Source organism: Bombina bombina, chromosome 12 (genome assembly GCF_027579735.1).
Source record: "Bombina bombina isolate aBomBom1 chromosome 12, aBomBom1.pri, whole genome shotgun sequence".
In the NCBI taxonomy this organism is placed as follows: Eukaryota; Metazoa; Chordata; class Amphibia; order Anura; family Bombinatoridae; genus Bombina; species Bombina bombina.
In genome coordinates, this window is record NC_069510.1 from 25632677 (window position 1) to 25644916 (window position 12240).

Sequence of the window (12240 nt, forward strand, 5' to 3'; positions counted from 1 at the left end):
TTATATGCATTTAAAGGGACATGAAACCCAACATTTTTATTTCATGATTCAGAGAGATTGTACAATTTTAAACAACTTTACAATGTACACATTTCCTTCGTTTTCTTGTTGAAAAGCAGGAAGGTAAGTGAAGGCGTGTGCACGTGTCTGCAGTACTACATGGCAGCAGTTTTGCAACACTGTTATATCAGCAAGAGCACTAGATGGCAGCACTATTCCCTGTCATGTAGTGATCCAAACATGCACACTACCTAACTAGGTATCTCTTTAACAAAGAATAACATGAGAACAAAGCAAATTTGTTAATAGAAGTAAAATGGAAACTTTTTTTTAAAATGTTATTCTCTATCTGAATCTTGAAAGAAAAATGCTTGGTTTCATGTCCCTTTAAGTAAAGTGGCTAATTCTCTTTATTTCCTTACCGCTTGCTAAATGAAATAATACGATTAACAAAATGTTAGACACGCCTTCTAAACTGAAAGTTTAATTATTCGAATAGCTAAGGGGGGGATTTTTTGGGTAACATCTTGGATAGAAGTCAGAACCTGTGGAATCTGCATGTGTTCCACTGAAAGATGACTCTTAGTGCTGTTGTATGCTATAAATACCTTATATGAAACCTGAAGATAAGTAACACATTTAGTTTAATCACTGCTTCATGTTACTATATTGTAAATGCTTAGTTGTGATACAAATATAAGCTGATTACTGATTTGTGTTATTGCAATAAATTCATAATAAAAACTGTAATAATTATACTGTATGGCATGTGATTTTTCCCTTTTCCAGTAATATAGTGAGAGCTAGTTTGTGCTTCCTCAGCACATAGATAGATACAGATGAATAGATGATAGATAGATAGATAGATAGATAGATAAATAGATAGATAGATAGACAAATATATGAAACATTCCAAAGGGTAGAAGAGAAGTACCATGATTAAATAATTTGCGGATTTATATTGCTTGTTCAGCTCCATTAAAGGACACAGATTGCTCTCCTGCTTCATGGTGTTTTGCAGACCCTCTTAACAACCTGCAGTTATGGAATTACTCCCTATACAGACTTCAACTTCAGAATGAACAATCAATACGCTTGTGCTATTCAGTATAAGTCATATCAGGCAGCAAATAATGCAGTGCTGAAGTCAGTCACCATACACAAACGGTATTCATGCAAGCCAAATTATAAACATACCTAAATGTAACTGAATTTAGAAATGAAACAAGTCCCCCACCCCTTAACTTAACAACGGCTTATCTTCCAAAACCGGTTTGTCCTCCTCAAAAGAATGAAGTTATTGCAGCCTCTGTACTTCCATTCCTGAAATATTAAAGAAAGAAAAAAAAGATATCAGGATGGTAAATTCAATAACTAAGTAAAGTTAAAAAATAAACAGAAACTACATCATTGGCAACATTACAATAGTGAACGTGCCAATTAAGTAGTGTAGACAAATTGTCTTCTTTTCTGATCTGTATTTACTATAAGTTTAACTGCCGTTGTGTTCCCTTCTGTGTTTATATATAGATATTTACAGTAGTAACTTAACAGCAATCATAAAGCTGTGCAGTGATAATAGCAGGCTGACCAATATAGATTCATATCATAAGCTGCAGTGACACCTTTTCACTTTCCGCAGATGATGTTTTCTGCTCATTTTTATAATTATTTCTCGCCTCGTTATCAACAGATATAATGATGACCACCAAAAAGTACAATCGACTACAACAAGACCAATTTGACACCTATGTACCAAAATTAATTTAAATTAAAAGGCACTGAGTTTACTATAGGACAAAAACTCTTGCTAAAAAAAAACCCCACCTTTCCCCCTTAATGAAGAATCAGACGCTCCCACCTAGAAGGTTTATGTTTAAATAATGGCACTCAGTGTTGCAGGGTCTCTGACAAAGTAGAGCAGGATTTAATATGCATGTAGGGTCAGTCAATTACGGAGCAACATCCAATTATATATCTTCTGTTAATATGAAAGCCCAAATTAAACTTTTTTGGTTCAGATAGAGCATTCTATTTTATAAGACTTTCTTTCCATTATTAAATTTACTTTGTTCTCTTTGTATCCTTGGTTGGAAAAGCATATCTAGGTAGACTGAGGGGCAGCAGTGCACTACTGAGTGCTAGCTGATGATTGGAGGCTCCATACATATCCCTTTTGTCATCAGCAGATGTGTTTAGCTAGCTTCCAGTAATGCATTGGTGCTCTGTAGCTGAGTTTAAATATGATTTTAATGCTTTTGCAGTACGCAAATACAATATAAGCAACAGCGCAATACAAAGCATGCAATGTTTGTATTGGTATCTCTTTCTATCTATGTGTTTAAACCCAGGAAAAGGGGTAAACACATAAATGCTGAGGAGCAGTAACACATTGCAGCAGATTGTTTGGCTATATGTGTATGCTGCTCCTAATTGGATCACCACCGTGTTCTGAACAGCAGCTCCCAGGAGGGATATTAAGCATAGTTAACTTCTTTTGCAATGCTAAAGTGATGTGTTCCAACAAATTAGAGCTTTTTATTCAGCATTAGAATATCCCTTTAAGATAATTTCTCAGACTCTTTTGCTAAGGTGTAGCTGTGTGTGGTATAAACAGTCACATGAGCAGAATTTCCATTTTCATCCAGTGCTACTGAGGACAAACAAGACAATGTATATAAATACAGAGACTGTTTTATGTAAGTATGTTACGCCTGTCAGATTCCCCCACCCTGGTGTTGTAGTTATCAAACCAAACTGCTTTAATCAAGTGTACACCAGCCTATATATCTATATCAGATAAAATAGATTTAAGAGAGATACAGTAACCTAAATTCACTATGCACCAATAATGTGACAATTATATTTAAGATATGTGCAATAAAAAAAAAAAAATCAAATTTGCTTTCATTAGAAAAGGTACATTGTTCTCTTGGTACTAATATTTTGAACATATGTAGATATGCTCATTAACATGCATGTGTTTCGGCAATATATGGCAGCAGTATTTGCAATGCTATACACTACTGCAACAACTTATATCAACTCGTGTTTAAAAGATAACACTTTAACTGCTGATAAGGACACATGGTCATCATCCACACAATGCCGTTACTGAGGATGACAACCACATGTCGTCATTCTGAGGGGGGGGGGCACTTTCGGAGCCGATCGTGGCCCCCCAGCAGTCTTAGACAGCTTACAAGTTTGCTCCACGGTAGGCCTCAGTTGGGGATTCCTGGGATGTGACATTACCACGTTTGGTGATGTTACTTAGACCAAGAAACCCCATAAGTAACAGCCTCATTAAAACCCCCTCAACCTCAGTTCCTTTAACTCCTACAAACCCCAAAGACAAATGGTTAGAAAGGTAATCGCTTACCATATCCAATGGTGTATGTCTTTGGGGGCAATGTGTTAAAAAATGATTAAAAGGAAGGGGGTCTCTAGGTGCCTTGTTTAAAACCCATAACCCCCTCTTTAAAATACAGACCCTATATAAGTTTAATAGCCAGGTGATCGCTGATTGGTTGATGCATATGTATGCCTCTTGTCATTGGCTTACTGACTATGTTCATCTAGTGCCCAGAAGGGTATTGCTGCTCTTTCAACAAAGGATACCAAGAGAAAAAAAATTAATAGAAGTAAATTTGAAAGTTGTCAAAAATATAATGATCTATCTGAATCTTAAAAAATATACATTATCACTTTTTTGCAGAATTCTCACGTCATGATATATACATAATATAATGTTAACGTTTGAATCTGCTGGTTCTGCTGAAAAAACTATGTAATATGTGTGGGTTTCGTACTGACAAACGGCGTACAGTGGGGATTAAATGTGAGCAGGACCTAAAAACTACAAAACAGCTCTGCACAGGGGTGGAAATGGCTCATCAGAGATAGCATGCGATTTTAAACAACTTTCCAATTTACTCCTATTATCTAATTTGTTTTGTACTCTTGGAATCCTTTGTTGAAAAGGATACTTAGATAGGCTCAGGAGAGGCTGATTGGTGGCTGTACATATATGCCTCATGTTATTGGCTTACTCAATATGTTAACCAGCACACAGTAGAGCATTGCTGCTTCTTCAACAAAGGGTACCAAAATAATAAAGCTAATTAGATAGTACAACCTCAATGCAAAAAAAGTTTGGGCAGTATGGAAAATGCAAAAAAAAAAAAAAAAGTCATTTGAAAGTTTAATTGACCCTGTACTATATTGAAAACACATTATTTGATGTTTTACTTTTTAATGTACTTTGGAATATATGCACACATTTAAAATCTGTTGACTGCAAAACACTCCAAAAAGGTTAGGACCGTGGACTGTTTACCACTGTGTAACATCTCCTTTGGGCACTGAAGACACCAGTTGGTTAAGTTTGGCGAGCGGAATTTTCCCCCATTCATCCATTTTGCATATCTTTAGTTCCGCAACTGTACGGGGCCTTTGTTGCCTATTTTTGCGCTTCATAATGCACCACACATTCTCAATCAGAGACAGGTCAGGACTGCTGGCAGGCCATGCTAGCACCCGCACTCTCTGCTTACGCACCCATGCGCTTCTCATCCCGACAGAATGTGGATTGGCGTTGTCCTGCTGGAAAATGCAGGGATGTCCCTGGAAAAGACAACGTTTGGATGGCAGCATATGTTGCTTCGAAATGTATGCATATCGTTCTGCATTAATGGTGCCCTCACAGATGTGCAAGTTACTCATGCCATGGGCACTGACACACCCCCATACCATGACAGAAGCTGGCTTTTGGATGAGACGCTGGCTTTTGGACCGGACGTTGATAACAGATTGGATGGTCCTTTTCCTATTTGGCCCGGAGAACACAACGACTGTTTTTGCCAAAAACTATTTGAAATGTTGACTCGTCGGACCACAAAACAAGATTCCACTGTGCTACTGTCCATCTCAGATGAGACTGAGCCCAGAAACGTCGGCCCTGCTTCTGGACAGTGTTGATGTATGGCTTCTGCTTTTCATAGTAAAGCCTTAACTTGCTTCTGTGGATGCAGCAGCGAATGGTGTAAAGGTTTTCCAAAGTATTCCCGAGCCCATGTCAGGAAATCCATTACAGACTCATGACGATTTTTGATACAGTGACGTCTGAGGGATCGGAGAACACGCGCATTCAGAAGTGGTTTTCGGCCTTGCCCTTTACGCACTGAAATTTGACCGGATTCCTTGAATCATTTAATTATATTGTGCACTGTAGAAGGTGGAATACCCAAAATCCTACCAATTTGTCTTTTGGGAATGTTGTTCTCCAAGTGTTGGATTATTCGCTAACGGATCTGTTGGCAGATTGGCGAGCCTCGACCCATCCTTGCTCTTGATGGACTAGGCCTTTTTTGGAGGCTTCTTATATACTATGATTACACATTGCCTCACCTGTTTCACATCACCCTCTTATTTCAATATAATTTGTCATATCACTATTCGTCCTAAATTGCCCGTCACAACATTTTTTAGAATGTGTTGCAGTCATCAGATTTGAAATGAGTGTATATTTTAAAAAATACATTAAATTCACAAAATAAAACATCAATGTTAATAATAGCCTAGATTTAGAGTTCTGCGTTAGCCGTCGAAAGCAGAGTTAAGGGGTCCAAGATGGTGTCCCTCGAATTCCGATTGGCTGATAGGATTCTATCAGCCAATCGGAATTAAGGTAGGAAAAATCTGATTGGCCGATTGAATCAGCCAATCAGATTGAGCTTGCATTCTACTGGCTGATCGGAACAGCCAATAGAATGCAAGCTCAATCTGATTGGATGATTGGATCAGCCAATCGGATTGAACTTGAATCTGATTGGCTGATTCAATCAGCCAATCAGATTTTTCCTACCTTAATTCCGATTGGCTGATAGAATCCTATAAGCCAATCGGAATTCGAGGGACGCCATCTTGGATGACATCACTTAAAGGAACCTTCATTCGTCGGGTAGTCGTCGGGGAAGAAGGATGTTCAGTGTTGTATATGTTGTTTGTCTTTTTTTATTTATTATACACTGGAAGGCTGGTTGCTATGACAACCATTTCTGGCGTTTTTTCACAAGGGGGAGGGGTCTAGGTATGTTTAAATGTTTGCTTCACTTGTATGTTGTTGGTCTGATGAAGGGGAGCATTCCCCAAAACGTTACCTATTAAACTATCTGTTTGAATTTAAGTCCAGAGAGTGCTGTTTTCTATTCTACTATATATAAATATATATATATATATATATATATATATATATATATATAAATATATATATATATATATATATATATATCATCATATAATATAGGTAATACTTCACTATTATATGAAATGCTTAGACCATTGCTAAATGCAAACCCATTTTGTCAAGATTCTGAAGCTAAACTCAGAAATCAAACCCACTTCTTTCAGACCAAAAACACATCCCAAAACTATAGAGAGAACATTTGTTCCCCAACTAGAATGTAGAAGCTTCAAAAGATTATTTACCTCATCACTTAATGAGATTAGATCTTTTCAAATGAGATAAACCTGTTACCTAGATCACAGGAACCCCTGTGGACAGCAGACGCTGGTCTGGACTCATGTTTGAAGCTCAGAATCTCCAGGAAAGCAGTTAATTTACACTATGTATGTATAAACAAGACACTGTAATTCCTGCAACTCTTGAATACACAATCCTTGTCTGGAAAGGTGATAGCTCAGATGCCAGCATATAGGAGGCTAAGTCTCATATGAAATTACTTGTGCATAAGTTTTATATTGTCAAACTACTCAGTTTGTATTAAAATAAATATCTCTCTATATCAATATATATATATATATATATATATATATATATATATATATATATATACACACACACACACACATACATACACACACAGTATATATATATATATATATATATATATATATATATATATATATATATATATAGATAGATAGATAGATAGATATACAGGTCTGGGAGATATAACTTATACCTGATATACTATATTAGATAAGTGTCTGCTGTATTGAGTGGGTAGTTGTATTGGTGAATTTAAAATATTTCACTGTGTCAGAATAAAACTACATTTATTTTTCTTTGTTTCAGAAATCTGGTGTGAAAATGAAGTTCCAAATATGACAAGAATCTACTAGTCATATTTGAAACCTCATTTTCACACCAGATTCCTGAAACAAATAAAAATAAATGTAGTTTTATTCTGACACAGTCAAACATTTTAAATTCACCAATACAGCTATCCACTCAATACAGCAGACACATATCTAATATAGTATATCAGGTATAAGGTATATATCCCAGAATCGCAGAGGTTTAAAAACCGTGAGAATACGTGATTTTCATGAAAAAAAACATTCTTTATTCTTCATGAAAACAGAAGTGGAGAGGGAGGATGAGAGGCGGACCAGGGTGCGGCCGTGGGCGGACCTGAGAATGCCCACGAAACGGCCATTTTTGCCGAGAATTCTGAGTGTGTGGCAGCAACTGGCTTTCATCCTGCAGTCATCTGGGAGTAGTGTGGCGGTGGTCAAGCAGTGGTCAAGCGGTGGGACAGCTCAAAGTTGTAAAAAAAAAAAAAAAGTGAATATTTAAAAAAAAAAAAAATTAACTTTTAAAGTGCACTTTTTTTTCTGTGATGCATGTGAAATTGTGATTGTAAACATTGAGATTTAGATAACATGTTTGTTCATTAAGGGTTGCACTTGCTACTACTGCTTGCTTGTAGGATGTATTGCTTTGTGAAATTTGTGAATTTATATTATTTATGTTACACATAAAATAATATTATAAATATAAATATAATATATTTTACTACTACAAAACAGTCTTTAGCTCTACTCCATCATCAGAATATAGAGGATGATCATGATAATGATATAGATAATGAGATTACTTTTTAATAGATACTGATGTAGATTCCCAGAAGATAGATCATTAATCTCCTAAACAGTACACAGTAGTGCAGTCAGTGCACATATTTTTAGTAAGTTGCTTACATTGCATGCTCTATCTGAATCACAAAATAAAAAAAATGGGTTCAGTGTCCCTTTAATAAACAGAATACAACAGTAATGTTGATTTGGTTATATGTGATTAAGTTTCACAAGAGAATCTGTAAAGAGATTTGTTACAGTGCTCCTAGATACTATCTGGTTTTAAGCATAAATAATTTGTTGGTTAATTAACACTTTTAGAATTGATTACTTCAACCTCCAAACAACATCAAGTATAGACAGAGAAAATGAAGTGGCCATGAGCAATATATTTCCTACCTCTCAAAAACAAATATATATTCTTTTTTCTTCACAAAAATAAAAACTAGGTACAACAAAGATAGTGTATCATTGTTTAAAAAGAAAAACAACACTTGCTACAAGTATATTTGATAATGAAACAGAAAGCAAAACAATTTTCAGAATTAAAAAAAAACAGGTTTGTCTAAAGGTCATTAAACAAAAATCACCTAATGTTCTCATTATGTAGGGCAAAGGCTTTACACTAAATGATACCAGCATTCAGGGAAAATACCCAGGCACCAAAGACACCAGTCAGACAACTCTAATAGAAACCATTCCACTACTTAACTTATTCAGATACCAATGAATATATTATGATCACCTACCAGACCAGGATGTAAAGGGAAATACTATGTCCTACCATGCATAAGAATACACAGCAGCTAAACATGTTCAAAATATTTGTTTTGGGAAAAGTAAAAAAGTTTCCAATTTAATTCTATGATGAAATTTGCTTTGTTGAAGAGATACCCAGGAACACTATATGGCAGGAAATGGTGCTGACATCTAGTGCTCTTGTAAATGGATAACATTCTAGCAAAACTGCTACCGTATAGTGATCTAGGCACGTGCATACTCCTGACCATATGTCCCTGCTTTACAACAAAAATATATCAAGAGAATGAAGAAAGTTCTGATACCGAAGTAAATTAGAAAAGTGTTTAAAATTGCATGCTCTATCTGAATCCTGAAAGAAAACACTTGCGTTTCATGTCCCTTTAAATTGTGCAAACTGCTTGTTTGTTTATAACCTGAGTCAGGAAATTGCAAGTAAATGGAGAACCATCTACAAAGTGTATAAGAATATACTAAAGAAAAGCAAAAGGTGCCATATTGTAAGCTATACAACCACTGCACATGTTGCACAAGTTTATCAACATCAAACCCGTTTGTGTACGGACAAAAGCTACAAACAGATGCCTCACTGACGTATCTGGAATTAGGCTTCAAGGGGCAAGAAAAAAACAACAGGAGAAAAACCAGCACATGACAAAGAAAAACAAGTAAAGCAGACAAACTGTACTGGCTAAATACAGCAAACAATACAGATAGATTGTATGGAAGCTTTCTCTTTGTTCCATTTAAAACTGTGTTTTGGGGGGGGGGGTTTGGGGGGGGTAAACTAATTTAAGCACCTAGGTGTATGCAACATTCATTTCCTGCTAAATAGCATTTATTTATACTTCTTTATTTTCAAGAGAAAAATACTCTTTCCTGTGACAGAAACTGTCATGTACTGTTATGTATCTTTAAATGTATAATCATATCCAGGTCAAACAGAGAAAAACTTGTTCAAATAAACCACAAGGATTAAGCCTATATCTTTCCAAACAGGCAACAAAGTGTTGACTAGTGACTTTTTTTCATGGTCATAGGACAAACAATTTTACAAATGTTTCCAATTTACTTTTTGTTATCAAATTTACTTTGTTCTCTCTGTATCTCTAGTGGAAAAGCAGGTAGGTAGGCTCAGGGGTGTTCACATGACTGGAGCACTAGATAACATTGGTTTTGCAAGAATGCTTTTGAGCACTAGATTGCATCTACATTATAAATAAACCAATAGTTGGGTTTGTATTTCACAGTTGCAGCTAGTGGCGGCTGATTGGAGGGCACGCATAGTTGTATTGGAGACTCTAAACAAGGGTGTCAGTGCCTAATCTTAAGGTGCCAGTGGCGTCCTGGTGCACAGGATGGTCAAGCCATATACCAGAATAAACGTATAAGAATAATACCTACAAATATAATATGTAAGAAACTGACGATAAGTAGGAATTAAATGTAAAAGACAGTAGCAATTCAATTCATGGATCAGGGCTTGACATATCTTGTTGCCATAGCTACTAGAAATTTACATGACACATTTTGGATTATTGCACACATATAATGAACGTCACACAAGGTGCCACTTTGCTAGCAAATGGATTAATAAATTAGTATTTCAAGGCGTGCAAGTAATCAGATTTTAGATCTAGCCCCTATAGGTGCTGTCTGGCATATGTATTATTTCTATAATACACGGTCTGTGCTTTATTTTTGTGCTTTTTATCTGTTGAAGTTTCTTCCTTCTCTTATAATATATAAATAGAATAAGACATGATAAGATAAAGTAGTTAACATTTACACCAAAAATAAGTTTTCAGAAAACAAAAAATCACTATAGAAATATTTGCTTAACTAGACCATGAATGCTTCCCCAAACAAAGGTTGCCATGTGAAATGCCTATATATGATAGGCCAAACAGATAATGGCAGTTCCTGACGAAATACATACAATATAACTTTATCAATACCAGTCTAATCCAGCCAGCAGTGTGCTTTTAGAAGTAACCTGTGTTTGATTGCCATGCACAATTTTTTAACAAATGTTATACATTTTATACTTAAATTAAGCTCTCAATTAAAATTTAAATATTTGAAAATAATTTAATACTGCCATTTTGCTAGCCCAAATGGCTTCGCTTTGCAATTTGGGTAAGCCTTGTGTTATCCATTTTGCTGGTCTCCTTTGCTGGGATGGATGTAAATACGTTTGTACTGTGACCTAGCCAATCACAGCATAGAATGTTGCAAGCTCTAGTAAATTTGCCCATACTTAGTGAAGGTACTCCAGCCTTTGTGAAGCGAGAAGAACACCTTTTTGTACAGAAAACTCAAGCAGAAGTTTTTTTGCTTAAAGGGACAGTCTACATTCAGAATAAATTTATATACAAATCGTTACCATATATAAAAACTTATTTTACCTGTATGTAAGCATACTGCACACAGCGGTTTAATCATGCCATTCAGTCAATTAAAATGGCCCCTAAACTCCACCTATCAATGACATCAACCATACCTCACTTCAAGCCAATTCCCTGACTGTTCCATGAAATCGCAAATAAACCAGATCCAGCGTTCCCGTCATTTAGCACATGCGCATTCTGTCAATCGTGACGTTATCGCATAGAGCAATCCGGAACATTAATACTGAACACTAGTATGGGAGAAATGGTGCAATACTAAAAGCACTCCCCAGCTCTTCCGGTAGTCTTCAACGTTCCTTGCTCATGCGCAGTAGGTGGAGGCACAACGCGGTGACATCACACATTTCACGGGCACTAACTTTAAAAAAAAAAATACTTCTGGGAATGAAGACGACGGCGGTAGGCAGAGTTTAGGGGCCATTTTACTTGATTGAACAGCGTGAATCTCTTGGAAATATTGATTAAACCGTTGTTTTCAGTATGCTGACATACAGGTGAGGTAAGTTAATATAGGACAACAATTCTAAATAGATACATTTATTATGAATGTAGACTGTCACTTTAACTAAAGGAACATGAAGCCCAAAGCGTTATCTTTCATGATTCTTATAGAGCAGCAATTTAAAACAACTTTCTAATTTACTTCTATTATCAAATGTTCTTTGATCTATTGGGATTTGTTGTTGAAAAGCAGGGCGGTCAGCTAAGGAGCGTGCACATATCTGGAACACTATATGGCAGCAGTTTAACAAGACGTTTATCCATTTGCAAGAACACTAGAGGGCAGCACTATTTCCTGCCATGTTGTGCTCCAGGCGCCAAATGGGAATAAATCACATTTGATAATAGAATTATTTTTATTATTATTTTTTTTAATTGCATGTTCTGTCTGAATGACAAAAGAAAGATTTTTTGGGGGTTTCAAATCTCTTTAAACATTTCTTGGGGAGATCAATGGTGAGTTTAATGTCCCTTTAAAGGTACAAAATTAAATTTTCATGATTCAAATAGAGCATTCAATTTTAAACATATTTCCAGTTAACTTTTTAATATAATCTGCTTCATTTTGTTAGTATGCTTTGATGAAAAGAATACATATGTAGGCTCAGGTACAGCACTGAGAGCTAGCTGTGTGGCTGCACATATATGCCTCTTCTGATTGGCTCCCCTGATGAGTTTAGCTAGC

The 12240-nt window shown here is 36.0% G+C and overlaps 1 protein-coding gene across 4 annotated transcripts in view; it reads right to left on the reverse strand.

Moving 5' to 3' along the window:
* The window catches only part of RALGPS1 (Ral GEF with PH domain and SH3 binding motif 1), a 1173485-nt gene that overhangs the window by 1133755 nt on the left and 27490 nt on the right, over nucleotides 1-12240 (reverse strand). Inside the window, exon 2 of one of the 4 annotated variants that reach the window (XM_053695590.1) lies at nucleotides 1238-1323. The exons of 1 other annotated variant lie outside the window; for it this stretch is intronic. The gene's annotated coding sequence lies outside the window, so the exon portion shown is untranslated. Of the gene's footprint in view, nucleotides 1-1197; nucleotides 1324-12240 lie in introns of those variants that run through there. 2 more of the 4 variants (XM_053695594.1, XM_053695593.1) reach the window with 2 other exon arrangements.